The sequence below is a fragment of the Muntiacus reevesi genome, chromosome 11 (genome assembly GCF_963930625.1).
Source record: "Muntiacus reevesi chromosome 11, mMunRee1.1, whole genome shotgun sequence".
NCBI classification, from domain to species: domain Eukaryota; kingdom Metazoa; phylum Chordata; class Mammalia; order Artiodactyla; family Cervidae; genus Muntiacus; species Muntiacus reevesi.
In genome coordinates, this window is record NC_089259.1 from 9,447,217 (window position 1) to 9,466,257 (window position 19,041).

The 19,041-nt window shown below is 41.0% G+C and overlaps 1 protein-coding gene across 1 annotated transcript in view; it reads right to left on the reverse strand.

Moving 5' to 3' along the window:
* The window catches only part of LOC136144501 (protocadherin-8-like), a 73,442-nt gene that overhangs the window by 16,622 nt on the left and 37,779 nt on the right, over nucleotides 1-19,041 (reverse strand).

Sequence of the window (19,041 nt, forward strand, 5' to 3'; positions counted from 1 at the left end):
GTTTGTAGAAATCCCCTGAGCTGGATGCTTATTATGTGAGCCCTTTCCTGTATGTATATTATACTCGCATAGAGTTTTTGTTTTAATGAAGAAAAAATAAAGATGCTTTTAGATAAATTAAATACAGAGAGTTCAGAGCCAGCAGGTCTAGAGTAAAATAACTACTATTGTGAATTTTTTAGGCAGAAGAAAATTATTCCAGGTGGAAGAATGGAAATGAAAGAAAGCATGAAGAGTAATAGACTATATAAGTAGGTATGTCAAACCAAACAAATATTGACTGTATAAAACCATAAGAATAGCGTCTTAAGAATTATAAAGTATATGCAAAATTAAAATATATGACAATAGCACAAACAAATGGGATCAATGCAAAGTGTTCTATATGCTTACATTTTCCAGGAAATGTTTAAAAAGTACTAATTCATAGTAGATTCTTATTAAGTCTAGTATGCATGTTGTAATCCCTAAATACTAAAATAAAATAGAGACTACTATTTTACTATTTGTTTTCTTTGTTTTTCCTCTTTTACACCATCTTTGGAACTAATCAATAATTTCAAAAACTTGCTATTCCATGTTCCTCCTTTATTTACTTGCCGTTGGTTATAATTTACTTTATTTTACTTTTTAATAAAATAAATAAAGGCAAGTAAATAAAGGAATAAAAGAAGAAAATGGAATACCAATTTTTTGGAGTGTTGACTAGTTCCAAAGATGGCGTGAAGGAAGAAAAACAGAGAAAACAAACAGTAAAACAGTAGTCTTAAGTACATGAACTAGTTAATTATACCAAGAAAAATGAACTACATAGTCTAAGACTAAAATTGCCAGGCTAGATTTTTTTTAAAACTATGCTGCTTATAGTGGGCACACTAATATGGGAACAGAAACAACGAAAGTAAAAAAATTAAAACAGATATACTATACAAGCACTAAACAAAAGAAAACCACATGTTACATGAACATCAGGCAAAGCAGATTTTAAGAAACAGCACAACCACAGCATAACAATGTGAATATGCTTAACATGATTGAACTAGAGCCTTAAAAACGGTAAGATGGTAAATGTCACGCTATGTGTTTTTTCCACAATTAAAATTCCAAAATTTAAAAAAAAGGAAGAATGTTGCTAAAGATTAAACTGGGGCTTTGTAATGATAAAAGGGTAAATCCATAAGGAAGATAAAACAATTCTTGGTTTGTATTTATATAGCATTTCATCAAAATGGGCTTGCCAGGAGCACTAGCAGTAAAGAACCTGTCTGCTAATGCAGGGGACATAAGAGTCACAGGTTCAATCCCTGGGTCAGGAAGATCCCCTGGAGGAGGGGAGGCCATGGCAACCCAATCCAGTATTCTTGCCTGGAGAATCCCATGGACAGAGGAGCCTGGAGGGTTATAGTCTATAGTCTTGCAAAGAGTCAGATACAAATGAAATGACTTGGCATACAGGCTTCAAAATATATAAAACAAAAGTTGAAACAACTAAGAAAAACAATAAGTGAAAACATCCTTATGATAAATGTAATTGATTTCATAACTTTTCTTATTCCAAATTCTCCCCATGTTGGCCTTGGGAGTAAACCTAAAGGCTAGTTTGCTAAGAGAGAGCTCTTGGGAAGGCAGAGTAATTAATTTCAGGTATGCAGATCAATAATGGTTTGACTTGGCCTACAGATACTTTTCAGGGTATCTAGAAGCCTGCATAACCATCTGATAATCAAGATCCCTTAAAAGGAGAAAATAAACGTTAAAACAAATCACATCCAGCTTGCTGGGGAGACTACTGAAGTTCTTTTTTTTTTTTTTTTGACACCTGACCTTTTGAAACACAGCTGGCCGTGATCCAAGAAGAGGCCTCAGTCACTGGGGACACACTGCAGTTACTGACATATGTGTGAAAAATTGTGCTGAGTGGCTCACAGTTGTTGTGTAGCTGTGTTCAGTGATATGTGTGGGAAACACTTTGTTTAATGGTGCGTGATACACTTACTGCTGTGCTTATTGATGTAAGTCTGAAACTCCAGATCCAAACAGTATAAATAGTTTGACTGCTGGCTTTACCAAAAAACAGAAAGGGATGGAGAAAAAAAGCAAAAACACTTGGGCTTTCAAATCAAACATACAACGATTAAAATCCCAGTGTGAGGATTTTGAGACTCTTGAGAGTCCCGAGAGCAAGGAGATCAAACCAGTCAATCCTAAAGGAAATCAATGCTGAATATTCATTGGGAGGACTGGATGCTGAAGGTCCAATAGCTTGGCCACCTGATGCAAAGAGCCAAGTCACTAGGAAAGACCCTGATGCTGGGAAAGACTGCGGGCAGGAGGAGAAGAAGGGGGTAGCAGGGAATGAGATGGCTGAATGGCATCACGAACTCAATGGACACGAGTTTGAGCAGACTTCGGGAGATGGTGAAGGACAGGGAAGCCTGGCATGCTGCAGTTCATGGGGTTGCAAAAAGTCGGACATGGCTTAGCAACTGAACAACAACAGTCCCCTTAGGCAAGTCACTTAAGTTCACTGAGCATGTTTTCCTGAAGACAAACGGAACAATGATGTCTCCTTTCAGGTGTCTGCAAGGATTAGAAGTGACACGAACATCGGGCCCAGGCCTGTCACACAGACTGGCCATCCAAGCCCAAAGTCACTGCCCCTTGTGGAGGGTCACAGGGTTTCCAGGCCAAGCTCACCCCATCCCAGTTCAAGCCCAGCAGCTAATACAAGCTCCACAGGCCTCCAGAGCGCGGGCTCCTCGACAGTAATCAATTTATGCCAAAGCTTTGTAACACAAACAATGAACTTAAAACATACTGACATTCAAAGGGTAACCGAGCTATATAGAATATCATTTAAATTTTCCCTCGTCCTTTGGTGAAGAAGTGGTAAAGCAGTGACTTTCCCTTTCACCCAGAAGTGGTCAAGAAAGAAGTGTGATCTTTGCCTTCATCATGCTCATATTATTTTTAAAAGAAATTATGGATGTAAAAGAGCACTAAATCTATTTAAATAAAATTTTCATTCACATAACACTCTTCTCTGATAAACTCTCATTATTTAACAAGAATTTCCTGAAAGTCTACTGAAACAAGATGCTCATTAAAGCCCTAGACAGAAAAAAAAATTGCTCTGCTTTCTCTCCAGATGGGCTGCATAAGGACCAGACTTTTGATATTCCCTAATCTGACCAGATCTGAAGAACAAAAAGAAACAGGAGAGGGAAATACGAGCGGAAGAAGATCACAGTGTATACTGTCCGTTTCCAAACCAACCCAGCCTAGGTTCACACAAAACTACACATGAGAGGTTATCTCAACCATCAATCAACCATCTCCACTCTCAGAAGCAGTGGGAAATCCATCATATTCTCAGGCCACTGTACACTCGAGTGTTTGAGGAGGGAGTTCAGTAGTCATGGATGAACGTGAGAATTGGACCATAAAGAAAGTTGAGCGCCAAATAATTAATCCTTTCCAACTGTGGAGAAGACTCCTGAGGGTCCCTTGGAGAGCAAGGAGATCCAACCAGTCCATCCTAAAGGAAATCAACCCTGAACATTCATTGGAAGGACCGATATTGAAGCTGAAGCTCCAATACTTTGGTCACCTGATGCGAAGAGCTGACTCATTTGAAAAGACCCTGATGCTGGGAAAGACTGAAGGCAGGAAGAGGAGGGGATGACAGAGGATGAGATGGTTGGATGGCATCACCGACTCGATGGACATGAGTTTGAGCAGGCTCCGTGAGATGGTGAAGGACAGGGGAGCCTGGCTTGCTGCCGTCCACAGGGTCACAGAGTCAGACACCACTGAGGGACTGAACTGAACTGAAGAGATGGTTTCTGACAGACACCTGGGTCCCCAACTGTCTCCAAGCTCAGCTGTGCCCTTCCCCTCAGGGCAGAGCAGATGCTTAGCAAGAAGGGAAGCTCTGTAAAGGGGTTTTCAAGTCCAATCTAATGTGGATAAGCTTTAGGGCTGAGGGAACATGTGTTTTACGAGCTTTTTCTCATACAGTAATTTTAGTAACTAAAACTGAAAAGTATGAAACATTTTTGTTTCCACTAAGTCATTCTTTGGTGTGCCTTGAAAGCATGGATTCCCGTTAAGATAGCTGTTTAAAAAACAACACAACAAAAACTCAAGACATAAAACCGGATTCTTCCAGTTTTATCTATATTTATGGTTAAATGGAGTCTATAAATGTGACTCTTGAAGTCAATAATCTTGAAGCTGTTTTAAAAACACAAACTTTAATATCTAGCTCACTTATTTCCCAAGTTTATCTTTTTTAAGAGAACGTGGTCAGTTGAATACATGGTATTGTAAGTATGATAGTTAGGACCCTAAGAAAAAAAATAGTCGCCTTAGGGAGTAAGTTCATAATAGGAGATGAAAGGTAATATTCATATCTACTCCCTACCCCATCTCCCAGAAGAAAATTAATAGAAGCTGCAACTCCAAATTGTGTGCCAGTTGCTTGATTCATTTGACACTTTTCTAAAACACTGGTTTGGTCAAATTGCAAAAGAAGTCAAATGTATCTGTTTGACTTTCCCCACCCTCCTATTCTGGTTTCAACACCAGAAAAGTGCTAATGAGTTTTGAAAAAAAAAAAAAAAGAACAATATTGAGTAGCAAAAGAGAGAAGAAAGGAGACTTCCCTGGCAATCCAGTGGTTAAGACTCCATGCTTCCAACTTAGAGGACTTGAGCTTGATCCCTGGTTGGGGAACTAATATCCCACATGCCTCTAGGTGTGGTCAAAAGATAAATAAATAATTTTTTAATGGTAAAAAAGAAAACAAGAAGGCAGATTCAGATAATCCATAAATCTTCAGTAAGTCTCAGAATTAATTATTTCAAATTATATATACATCGAGTGAGGTGAAGTTTAGGCCACCAAGATGTAGACAGATAGATAGATATAAACAAGGCATACCATCAGTGGAAGCATTTTAAAGCTGCTCAGGTATATAATGAGCTATCTTGACTTTAGTCATCATACGTTGGGCATTTTCAAAATAGATGTTCATAATTTCTCAGCCTGCAGAGGTTCTGTTACCTTTAGGGAACATTATAAAAAAAAAAAAATCAAATGGCATTACCATAACCAGAGAGAGGAGGGCAAAAGAAAGTTAAATACCTTAGGCCCTTTATATTTATAAAAGTGGTTTTCTTTTACATGAGAAAGCTAGCAGTTTTTGAAATTCAGAAGAGGGGACGGGGTTGCAAAAGGGTTAAAGTGACCTCAAAGAATCACTGAATCACAAGCATAACCTCTGACCACGCCAGCTGACTGTTTTCTAGTGTTTTATGTAAAACTCAAAATTGAACTTGCCAACAGACATGGAAAATTAAATTACCCTGAGGAAGTTGCAAGGGCCTACATTTTGCTACAGTAGAAATAGAACATTAATGGAAGTGGCACAATATCTGTCTTTTTTAATCAAAATCTCAACAGGGCCCTGAACAGTAGCATGCTTCAAAGGAAGCAGCGCTGAGAGTGGAAGCAAAGCGCCCCTTTGTGCAAGGCTGCCACCTCTATTAGGAGCATGCATGATGGATGAGGGACACGCAGCCAGGGGACAGATCACATCTTTGAGTGGCTGAACATGCATTTAGATTGTTCATCCGCTCCTGGTGATTCGAGCAGAGAAACTACCAAAATGGGTTTTTAAGTACTTGGCTTTCTAGACCTATCGACCTAATAAAATGAAGAACTAACAAGCTAAAGGAAAGGCGGTAAGGCAAAATGGAACATGCCCTGAACCCAGAAGATGCGGTCTGGCCCTGAGGCTCCACCGCTCCCTAGTACTGTAACTTCCTTAAGTAACTTCAGTTTTCTTACGTGCAGAAGACATTAATGCTGCCTGCTTCTCAGGATCGCAGCATCATCATATACATGAAGAGCCCGACGGCTGTCAGTTATTACTACATCATCAGCCGATGCAGATATTTAATTAGGAAGAGCTCTGACATGGGCAAGACAGAGATTGTGGTGGCATACTGCCTGGGGAAAGACCAGAGGCTGTCCCCTAGGAGACCCCGGGACTTGCATTCATTACCTTTGTCAACTTATCATCATACAGGGTCCAGTCCTCAGAGAGACAGATTCAGATCCCTGATTCTTCAGCACTATGAAAACAGACCCTTTTCTGAATAGCAGAATCACTTCAAGCCACATCATGGTTCTGAGGTATAAAACCAAAACAGCAAGCCAAGATTCCGCAGTGTAAAGCCTAATTTGCACAGGAACAGAATACATGTTTCCATAAGTCCAGCCCATTCTCTCCCTGACAACAAGCCTACATGGAAAACCAAGCTACCGGAAGGAGCAGGCAGGGTGCTCGGGGACAAGGACTCGGGTGAGTAGGTAACAAGCACATTCCAGGTGTCCATTCCCTTGCCAGATGTTATACAAGGCTTCCCAAGGAGCGCTAGCAGTAAAGAACTCACTTGCCAATGCAGGAGACATAAGAGTCACAGATTCAGTCACTGGGTTGGGAAGATCCCCTGGAGGAGGGCATGGCAACCCACTCCAGTATTCTTGCCTGGAGAATCCCATGGACAGAGGAGCCTGGCGGGCTACAGTCCATGGGGTCACAAAGAGTCGGACCCAACTGAAGTGAGTAAGCACACACACAAGTGTAATCTAGCCTCAGGGCCAGCTGAGAGGTAGGCCAGGCTTCTGGCCTGGGATCAGGGCTTGGGTATTGTCTATATGGCTGTCTCATCTCCATTTAAAGAGAGGCAGACCTAGAGACTGGGACAGGGAATACAAGCAGGAAGGTGGCAGGAAATAGAACTAAAAACTAAGCGTGGGCTAGACCGCTAGTCAAAGTCATATTTGACTCTTTTGCCACCTCATGGACTGCAGCCCACCAGGCTCCTTTGTCCATGGGATTTCCCAGGCAAGAATACTGGAGTGGGCTGCCATTTCCTTCTCCAGGGGATCTTCCCGACCCAGGAATCGAACCTGAGTCTATTTGCGTCTTCTGCATTGCAAGGTGAGTACTCTACCTGCTGATCCACTGGGGAAACTGGACTAGAGCAGACACCTTCTATAAAATATTGAGTTGGCCAAGTTCATTCAGGTTTTTCGGTAAGATGTTATGTACCAATCTGAAAGGACTTTTTGGCCAACCCAATATGTCTACCAGAAGATCTGTCAATGTCTGTAACTGCCTTCCGGTCCTGACAGGAAGAAGTTCCAGAGGTTTTCCTGGCTCCAGGTTGGAGAAAATACCTTCAGGCCACATCCTTTCTGGAAGTCTCTCTCTCATGGCTTACAGATGTCTGTCAGTCCCCTCCCCAGCTACACTGGCCTGAGAGAGAAGCTGGTCACCCGCCTCGTTATCACTTCAGACTTCTGGCAGGGTGTCATGACAGTACCTGGGGCTGATGGGAGGGCACCGGGCGCAGAGCGGGTGGCCTACAGGCCTAAGTGGCACATTACCATTCACCAAAGCAGGAGACAGTGGGCCGCCAAATCTCTGTGTGTTTTCCAGAGAATTCTTGAACTAAAGAGGAGTGAATTTATTATTACTAGAGTCTAACCTTTGTATATAAATGCCCTCACGTGACTGTCAAGTTCACTGCTGCCTTGAAATATAGCCATAAGACAAAATGATTGACTAATCTACCTTTAGAAAAGTGGAAGGGTTAGTTGCTCAGTTGTGTTTGACTCTTTGTGATCCTACAAACTGTAGCCTGCCAGGCTCCTCCGTCCATGGAATTTCCCAGGCAAGAATACTGGAGCGGGTAGCCATTCCCTTTTCCAGGGGATCTTCCCAACCCAGGGATCAAACTCGCATCTCCTGCATTGGCAAGTGGATTCTTCACCATCTGAATCATCAGGAAAACTAATGTTAGAAGAACTACTAGAAAAAATGCTTCTGCTAAACCATTGTTTTTTGGCAGGTTTTTTTTTTTTTTTTTTTTTTTTTTTTGGTAAATCAGAGGCTTATACAACTGTCAAAGAAATTGCAACCCCTGGGGGACTTTAATATTGTTTGTGTACTTGAAAAGTTAGTTTTAAAAAATAATAGCCAACCAAGAGAGATGTAAAAAGTGAATTGCACCAACAGAAAGGAAAAAAAGAACATTTGGAATAAGAAACTATTGACACATCAATTTAAACAAGGCAAGAGGGAAATGAAAAATGTTTCTGATGGTTATAATAAATATTTGTTAAGTGCTAACTATGGGCAAAACGCTGCTTTAAGCATTTTATATGTACTATCTCATTTAGCTATCACAAAATTCCTATAAAGTAGGTACTGTTATCCTCATTTTAGGGGAGAAGACCAAAACCAAAGAGGTTCTGGTATTTTCTTTGAGAAAGAAGGCACGATGTTCACTGTTCCTTTTGGTTACTTTTTACATCGTTGGAGTACAGGGCAAGATTACGTATTCTGTGTTACAGCAGGTCAGAAGGCATCACAACTTGTCAAATCCTATAGAAATACCATCTGAGCAAGGCAGCGTGGATTACTCTTTAAGAAGAGCAGACACATTGTGGCAAACTGTTCTGTAATGCACAGGTCAAGTCATTACCCTACCATGAAACACGGCATTGTCAAGAGTTCAAGAAAGCTTGGGAGGATGCAGGTAGCATGTAAAGTCGGTTTTAGCCCTGTCTTCCAACATCACATCAGAAAAGGGCTCCTCTGTACCACAGCCAACAGTAAGAATCAATGGACATGAATTGAGATGAATAAGCGTCTGAAAGAGGCTTATTGGACAGGCAGCTGGCTGAAGTTTTTCCTGCCACTATAGCTAAATATTTCATCTTCCTCAAGCAGGTGAAATGACTAGCCCACACCTAATTAAACTGCACAGTGATTGTGCTGGGCTGCCTTCACAGCATGACAGACACGTGGCCTCATCAGCAGTCAGCCACAGAAATCAATAGCTGACATTTACTCGATGAGATACAAATTGAGATTAGCTGGCTTCACTTTTTATTCAGCAAATTCAGGTCTGCAATCAATTCCTGTGCCTGTGTAGACTATGGAAATTGGTAGTCTCCAATGGATTTGTTTCTTCCTTAGCTAATTACAGGACACAAGTAAATTCATAATCAATTGCTACCTCTACTTTTACTGTATACATTTCCACGAGCAAAAGAAGTCTGTCAAAGGTGGATATTATGATGGTCTTTACAGACGGATGGAAGTTACTAAATGTTCCACATACATTGTGATACAACAGCTAGTTGATGATCATTTAAAAGACTGGCTTATTTGTTGAACAAATACAAAACTTCCCCTGTGGTTATTAGTTAAGCATACAGAAAGTTCTCAATTTTATCAAGAGCCTGCTTAGAAAAACAGAGCTTTGTAGAGTGCCTGGCACATCACAGAGACCACTCAGCCAATGTCACCTGTTTTGATGCAGTGGCTGGTGTACAATGAGTAGCAGTGAAGTCGGAAAATTTGACAATCATATTCTAGATCCATCACCTGTTTTTTAGTTTTTAAAAACTACATTTTAATGGAAGTAGAGTTAATTTACAATGTTGTGTTAGTTTCAAGTATACAGCTAAGTGATTTAGTTATACGTGTGTATGTGTATGTGTTTATACTTATTCAGGCTTCCCTGTTGGCTCAGACAATAAAAAGAGCTGACTGAAATGTGGGACTCGAGTTTGATACCTGGGTGGAGAAGATCCCCTGGAGAAGGAAACGGCAACCCACTTCGGTGTTCTTGTCTAGAGAATCCCATGGACAGAGGGGACTGGTGGGCTACAGTCTATGGGATCACAAAGAGTCAGACGCAACTGAGCAATTATATACATATGTATATTCTTTTTCAGATTCTTTTCCATTATAGGTTACTATAAGACATGAGTGTAATTGCCTCTGCTATCCAGCCCCTGCGGTTCATCTATTTGCATATAGTACTGTGTATCCATTAATCCCAAACTCTTAATTTATCTCCCCCACTCCTACCATCCCCTTTGGTAACCATAAGCTTGTTTTCTATGTCTGTGAGTCTGTTTCTGCTTTGAAAATAAATTCATTTGTATCTCTTTTTAGATTTCACATGTAAGTGGTATCATATGATTTTTGTCTCTTCTGGCTTACTTCTCTGAGTATAGCAATCTCTATGTCCCTCCAGGTTGCTGCAAACGACATTTCATTCTTGTTTATGGCTGAGTAGTATTCTGTCATACACCACATCTTCTTTATCCCTCCCTCTGTCAATGGACATTTAGGTTGTTTCTATGCCTTAGCTATTGTGAATAGCACTGGTCTGAGCACTGGGGTTCATGTGCCTTTTAGAATTATGGGTTTCTCTGGATACATGCCCAGGAGTGGTACTGCAGGATAGCATGGTAGACTTACCATATTATCACCCTTGACCTAACAGTTCTACTCCTGGGTATATGGCACACAGAAGAGAGTGTTACATCCACCAAAAACTGTGGGAATGAATTCACAAAAGCCAAAACTTGAACTCATCCTAATGTCCATCAACTGTAGGGTAGATAAATAAATTTTGGCAAATTCATAAATGAAATAACTACACAGAAGTGAGAAAGAATGAACAGCATGGATGAAAGTCCCAGGCAAAACAGTGAGCCAGGCACCAAAGAGGATATACCGTACTGTTCCGTTTATATGAAGTTCAGATACGGGAAATACTCAGAGGTGAAAGAGGTATGAATAGCAGTTACTTTGGGAAGAGTTATTGCCTTGGGAATGTGCATGAAAAGCTCCATCAGAGGAGCTAGAAACGTTCTATTCCTTGATCTGGTTGGTAGTAACATGAGTGTGTACATAAAAAAATCCATTCAGCTGTAAACCTAAAATTCATGTATTTTAATGTTATATCATACTTCCTTCACAGACTACAGGACCTCAGACAAATCATTCTCTCTACACTTTCATTTCCTCATCTGTAGGTTGGGAATGCTAATATAACTACCTCCTAGGATAATTATGAAGTATAAATACAATAATTCATGTAAAACAGAACAGAGTCTTGTACAAGAGGGTTTGACAAATGTTGCCCACTGTAGTGTCTCACTGAGGATGTAGTCATAAACAGGCAGGATTCAGGAATCATAAATTGTCTAAGGAATCATAATTAAGGTAGAAGTTAACATCACAAATGCATATTAACTGGTTTTGAGAAAAGCAAGAACATCTAATCTTATGTTTATAAATTTGAGGGGAAATCTTAGATTCTCAGCTTCAAAATAATGTTTCCCACAGAATTCATCTGCATAACAAATTACTCTAATGAAGTTGAAATATTATTTAATGTAGACCAAAACATGCAAGTGCATTTCACTTTGAGGGCAGGTCTTACATAATTCTAGGGACATTCATTCATATTTGCTCCACTCTCCCTGGGACCTGGAGCACCTGTTCTGGAAAGCTGATGCTTGGGACCACAGACTGACTCTCGATCCTAAAGGAAATCAATGCTGAACATTCATTGGAAGGACTGATGCTGAAGGTGAAGCTCCAATACTTTGGCCACCTGATACGAAGAGTTGACTCCCTGGAGAAGACCCTAATGCTGGGAAAGACTGAGGGCAGGAGGAGAAGGGGACTACAGAGGATGAGATGGTTGGATGGCATCACTGACTCGATGGACATGGATTTGAGCAAACTCCAGGAGATAGGGAAGGACAGGGAAGCCTGTCATGCTGCAGTCCACGGGGATGCAAAGAGTCAGACAGGACTGAGCCACTGAACAAGAGCATCAGCTGACTCTGAAGACATCACAGGACCTGGAAACCAATTTCTACAGCAGTGATTTTCCAGGGGAGGCCAGCAGTCAAAGGAGTTTAAAGGAATTACTGGCTTCTTGCCTGAGTGTAGCTAAAGAACAAATTACCGATCATGAAAATAGCTGAATCATTTCTCAGGAAAGTTTAGGAGTAAGAGCAGGCTGATTTTATCATGACCATTGCTGCAAAACCTCTAAGGTTATAGGACTGAATACAAAGACTATAAATTTAAGATGCTGGCTAGAACAGCAGAGGAACCTTTAGAAATTCCCCAGACCTACAGAAAACCTTGTAGCCTTGGGAACTCTTCTTTTTTTTTTTTAAGATCAAGGGATTTCCCTGGTGGTCCATTTAAGACTTCCCCTTCCAGTGTGGAGGGGAAGTTCAATCCCTGGTTGGGAAGCTAAGATCCCATAAGCCTTGTGGCCAAAAATAAATAAATAAATAAACCTAAACATAAAACAGAAACAACATTATAACAAATTCAATAAAGGCTTTAAAAATGGTCCACGTAAAAAAAATAAAAACTTTAACAAAAAGTATAAATAAATAAAGATCCACCCACAAAGCCTTCTGGGATCTTAGTTTCCCAACCAGGGATCAATCCCCACCCTGGCACTGGAAGACCTGGAGTCCTGACCACTGGACCTCCAGGGAATTCCCAGGAGTTCTTGCTACTAGACATTTTTCAAATATCTTATAATAAATAACAGAGTGTGTTGGTCCACTTTGAGATACTTCTATGAGTCAATAACAGACTGACTGTCATGAACCGGGCAAGCGAGGAGAACTGCTGAGAACCCAGTCTCCCCGTAAATGTGACGAGCAGGGACATTGAGTCGCTAACCGCCCTCAACACGGCCAGCCCAGCTCTCCTTCTAGACCCACCGGAACCATGAGGCTGGGATAACTGCTGTCTAGCTTCTCTGCCCAGTACAATAGCCATTGGCCACACATGGCTAATGTGACCAAGGAACTCAGTTCTTCATCGTATTGAATTTTAACTTGTTTAAATTTCAGTGGCCACTTGTGGCAAGTGATTATTGAACTGGGTGGACGGCCCATGCTGGTCAGATCTTGATGAGTCCAGACTGTCTGGGGAGACACTAGTGGCCTGCCCTTGCAAAGACTCTGCTATCCGCACAGTCTGAGACAATCCCGGGGCAAACAAGTTACAGCCCAGATCCTTCCATCCCATCACCCAGCCTTGCCACCCCTGGATCTCATCAGCTGTTCATGGAGCCTGTCAGTCACTGCACTGGGGGTCTGAACTCTCTTTTTCCCCTGGTCTTCTGTCTCACTGTCTGCCATGGTTTCCACCCATGGCCAAAATCAGCCACCGCTCTACCCACTAAGCACCAGGCAACTCTCTCCGATGTCAGGCTGGAGAAATAACCTGGGTTTCCCCACCACTGTGGCCACCTCATGCGAAGAGCTGACTCACTGGAAAAGACCCTGATGTTGGGAAAGATCGAGGGCAGGAGGAGAAGGGGCAGCAGAGGATGAGATGGTTGGATGGCATCACCGACTCAAAGGACGTGAGTTTGAGCAAACTCCGGGAGATGGTGAGGGACAGGGAAGCCTGGAGTGCTGCAGTCCATGGGGTTGCAAAGAGTCGGACATAATTTAGTGACTGAACAACAACCCCAGTGGTGCTATACCCAGCTTCTTTTTTCTTCCTACTCGGCCTCTGGTTACAGTTGGGGTCCAGATTCTTCATTCAGCCTAAAGTTATTCAAAGTTAAATTATGTTCCCAGTAGAACTGCAAACACTCAAATGTCCATGAACAGCTAGGTAAATATTTTGTTTACATTCATAAATGCCCCTAGAAAGTAAAATATAGATTCACTTATTATATTTGTGGCCATAAAAAGACTACATCTAGAACTCTTTAGTAAAACAGCCTGGATTATATAAAATCCTCATGTACTCTGACATTGACTGTTCATATAATTTAGGGAAACATCTATCAAAACCAGGAGGCTCATGCGGGCAACTTCACTTATAAGTACTTGACAGAAACATAAATGTGTATATTCCCCAAACGCAACTGTCTATATGAGTTGCAGCATTTCAGAAAGAAGTGGCTGTTTCCGAGGTGTGTGAAGGTGATTCATCCTCTACAGGATGATTTAATCCATCATTCTGCCCGAGAAGGTGGGGAGGTGGCACGCTGGCCTGCGGTTCTGAACTCTGTCATACACACTTGGCGGCCCTTCACTTGCAGAGGCACAGTCTTGAAAATAACATCCTTTGAGTTCTGAGTGTTCTGGTTGGAAACTCATATTTCTCAGCAGGGAAAAGTGAGGGCAAAGGGTACTTGAAGCAAGTACAGCCTGTAGCTGTTTTCATGATGTGATGAAAGGGTCTTGATGCCTTGAGATACCTAGATTAATCTTTCAGGATGCTCGTATGTTTTTGGTACTGAACAATCTGGGAAAACTTGGAAATATAAAATGAAATAGCTTTAAATGTTTTAAATAATCAGAACGCTGCTACTGGCACTAGTAGTAAAGAATTACATGCCAAATAGAAGACACAGGCTCAATCCTTGGATTGGGAAGATCCCCTGGAGGAGGAAATGGCAACCCGCTCCAGTTTTCGTGCCTGGGAAATCCTACTGACAGAGGGGCTTGGCAGGCCACAGTCCAGGGGTCACAAAAGAGTCCAACACGACTGAAGTGACTTAGCACACGCACATACATAGCAATATACTTAAAAACACAAACGGCATTCAGACATCCAGAGACTGGTTCTCTGGTTGCTTCTTTCTTTTTCCTCCTCTGGATTTTCTACCAATGACTTGTGCCTCCACCTGCTGGTGTACTGAGGAAATGAAACGGAAATAAAATCCTAGCAAGTAAATTATTAATACTCTGTGGGAATCTCTGATATAGGTTTGGAGGAAGGAATGGTTAAAATTAGTCTAAAATGAAATTTCTGAAGATGATCAGGTTAATCCATTCATCCTCTATGTTAATGATTAAAAGTGAGATGCAAAAACAAACAAAAAAATACCTTCACCAAACTTCTGATCTCCAACTGTCAACATCTAATTTAATTATCTTTCCATCACCCGCAAGTCATTCTATCAACACTCCCACTAAAAGTTTTACAAGAAAATGCAGCAGAGAGATGGAGTATGAACCAAATCATAAATCAGAACATCTCATTTAAAGTCAAAGAGAGAAACATCCTCAGGAATGTAAATCAGTCCTAAATCTTCAGCAGACCCATAAAAGAAGTGTTTAAAGCCCTTTCTGAAAATACAGCAGAACAATAAAAGCCAGAGCCAGATTACCAGAGTTGGAAATCTAGCTCTACCCCTTATAGTTAGGTGGCCATGATCAAACTACTCCAGTAAGACTTTTCCTCAGTTTCCCCATGTGTGAAATGGGGTTAAATGACAGTATCTACTTCATAGCATTATTATGAGCATTAAGTGACTTAATGCTTGCAAGGACCGAAAACAGTTTCTGGCACATAGTAAGTCTCATTTAAACACTCAGTAAACAACTAAAATGCAGCTGGTGCATATTGGTAAGAGAAAATGTGATTGCTATTACCGAGAAATGGTATCTTCTCAGATTGAATGCATTGCCCTGATCACATTATTGTTTGCTAAAGCTACATGCTTGAGCTATCACGGATTCAGAGAGCCTGTCTACTACCACATAGAGGAAACTGAGGTAAGGCAAGAATAAGCTGGTAATTTCCTAAATAGTGAATAAACAGTAGGAATTCTAGGAATTTGATTTTTTTTTTTTTTTTGGAAAAGGTTAATTTCCCATTAAATGATCCAGAAAGGTAAATTTACTGTAAAATCTTCAAGTTTTAAGATGACACAAAAATGTCCCATGAAATAAAGCAGTACAATGAAACCTGTAAAAACACCAACATTATTTTACCCTCATATAAAATGTGATAGTATCATATGAAATAGTCATACAGTTGCAATGTGCGTTCTGGTTAAGTCACATCTTCAGTCAACCATTCATTCAGTAAAAAAAAAAAATAAAAATTAGTATATATTTGATGTCAGTGACTCAACATGGAAGGGAACAAATAATAAACAAACAATGTAAAATATTATCATGCAGTGATAAATGCTATGAAGCAAAATGAAGCAGGGAAGAAAGCGACAGTGATGGTGGCTAGAGGCAACCTGCAATTAGGAAGACTTGTTTGAGAAGATGGATATTTGAGTAAAGAACTAAATGAAGGAAGAAAGCAAACAAGATGGATATCTAGAGAAAGAGCTTACCAGGCAGAGGGAGCAGCAAAACTCTGAAATAGAGACATAGGTGGTCAGTTCCAAAAAACAAGAAAGTCAATAAAAAGACTTAAATTATCAAGGGGAAGAGGGATGAGAAATCAGATGGGAGAAGCAACTGGGAGCCAGGTAATACAGAACTTTTGGGGCCAAGCGTGGCTTGTTTACAAATATGACCCCAAATTTCTTTCATAACTTTTCAATGTAGAGGTGGGGCCTCTGTCTCCTTCCTTTAAATCTGAATGGGCTTAAGATTGCTTAGACCCGTAGAATGTAAGGGAAATGACTATGTTTTCTGAGGCTGGTTCAGAAAAAGAAGACGTGTCTTTGTCTTGTTTGGTGGAACATTCATGTTTGCAACCATAACTTTGCATGTGACTTTCCAAAGCTACCGTGCTGTGAGACAAATCAAGCCACATGTAAAGGGCACGTGGAAACCCTCTTCCCACCTCCAAGTCTGCAGTCCTAAACTTGTAGTCATTCTAGTTCACACACCAGACACATGACTAAATATGCCTTCAGATGATTCCAGCTCCCAGCCATCACACCTTCTCAGCTAAGCCCTCAGACACTGGAGCAGACACAAACTATGTCTTGTCCAAAACAGTCCAGAGAATCCATAAGCCTAATAAAACGACTGTTGTAAATTGCCACGTTTGGGACTAGTTTGTGACCCAACAGTCATAATGAGAAACCATGATAGGAATTTTAGACAAGTGAGAAATCTTTGGAGAGTCGATTAGCACAATCTGATTCATGGAGTAAGAGAATCACTCTAGTTTCTGTAGGGAAAGCAGTCTGTAAGAGGGCAAGCGTGGAGGCAGAGAGGTCAGTCTGGAGACTACTGCAGTCATCCAAGCAAGAAATGTTAGTGCCTTAGGTAGGGCAGCAACAGTGAAGACAGTAAGAAGGCCTTTGACTGACAATATAGTTTCAAAGTGATTCCAATAGGATTTGCTGCTAGATTGGAACTTTTGTGTGGGAAGATACAAATCAAGAATGACACCAAGGATTTTGACCAGAGCTAGCAACTAAGTGAATAGAGGTGTCATTTCCTGAGATACAAACATTAGAGGAAGAATGGGTTTGAAATCAAGGGTTCAGTTTTAACCATGTGGCAGATGGAAAGTAAGGAGGAGGAAGCAAGTAGGTATATGAATTTGGAGGTCAGGAGCATAGCTGGTTCTGTGTTCAACTCTAAGTGCCTCATTTTAGGAAAGATACATACAAACTAGACAATATTCAGAAGGGGACCAGGATGCTGATATTTTTAAATGCCATATCATGTTAAAAAAAAAATTGAAGGAACTAACCACAGGGTAGGTAAAAATATCCACGATGGTGAAGAGGCACTTGAATAAATCGGACACAGCATCAGGACTCATCTTCAAGGGTGCAGTATGTGCTTCAAGGGACTAAACAGCTAGTGCCCACTTTTGTGGAGACTAATATGAAACACGTCAAAATTGACTATGCCTCTCCCTACAGAAGCTACCATTCCAGAATCAGATAGCAGTACAGAGATTTTGACTTAAACACAGGAGATGGACTGAATAGCATCCGGTTGTGTTGTGAAGAATTCTCTAACCAGAGCAAAGCTAAACAAAACCAATCCCCCCAAAAAATGAATAAACAAAATTAAAAAGGAGATATATATATATAGACACACACACACTCCATTTCCATATGTTCCTAGTAAAGGACAAACTGACCTATACAAAACTTATCTATTCATATCCTGTTCTTATCAGGAATACCCACATGGAGGAAGTTGCCCTTAGTGCTGTGGCACTAAGTTATTTTAGCATTAATAATCACAATATTCTGCTTTTCCAGCATTTTGATCCTTTGCATTGATAGAGGGAGTTTAGTAGGGTGAATAAGAGCAGGAAGCCTAGAGCCAGAATTCCTGGCCTAAGATCTTAACTCCAACACTTAGGTGAGCTACTTAAACTTTCTATGCCTCCATTTCCTACCTCATTGGATTTATTATGGGGAATAAATAAGTCAATCTGTATGCAGGTCAGGAAGCAACAGTTAGAACCGGATATGGAACAACAGATTGGTTTCAAATAGGGAAAGGAATACATCAAGGCTGTATATTGTCACCCTGCTTATTTAACTTATATGCAGAGTACATCATGAGAAATGCTGGGCTGGATGAAGCAAAAGCTGGAATCAAGACTGCCAGAAGAAATATCAATAACTTCAGATATGCAGATGACACCACCCTTATGGCAGAACGTGAAGAACTAAAGAGCCTCTTGATGAAAGTGAAAGAGAGTGAAAAAGCTGGCTTAAAGCTCAACATCCAGAAAACTAAGATCATGGCATTCGGCCCCATCACTTCATGGCAAATAGATGGGGAAACAGTGGAAACAGTGGCAGACTTTATTTTGGGGGGCTCCAAAATCACTGCAGATGGTGATTGCAACCATGAAATTAAAAGACGCTTGCTCCTTGGAAGAAGAGCTATGACCAACCTAGACAGCATATTAAAAAGCAAAGACATTACTTTGCCAACAAAGGTCTGTCTAGTCAAGAGTATGGTTTTTCCCGTGGTCATGTACGGATGTGAGAGCTGGACCATAAAGACACCTGAGCATTGAAGAATTTATGCTTTTGAACTGTGGTGTTGGGGAAGACTCTTGAGAATCCCTCGGACTGCAAGGAGATCCAACCAGTCCATCCTACAGGAGATCAGTCCTGGGTGTTCATTGGAAGGACTGATGCTGAAGCTGAAACTCCAATACTTTGGCCACCTGATTCGAAGAACTGACTCATTGGAAAATATCCTGATGCTGGGAAAGATTGAGGGCAGGAGGAGAAGGGGACAACAGAGGATGAGATGGTTGGATGGCATCACCGACTCAATGGAGATGAGTTTGAGTAAACTCTGGGAGGTGGTGACGGACAGGGAGGCCTGGCATGCTGCAGTCCATGGGGTCACAAAGAGGCAGACATGACTGAGCAACTGAACTGAACTGAAATAAGCCAATAATTGCAAAGCATTTAT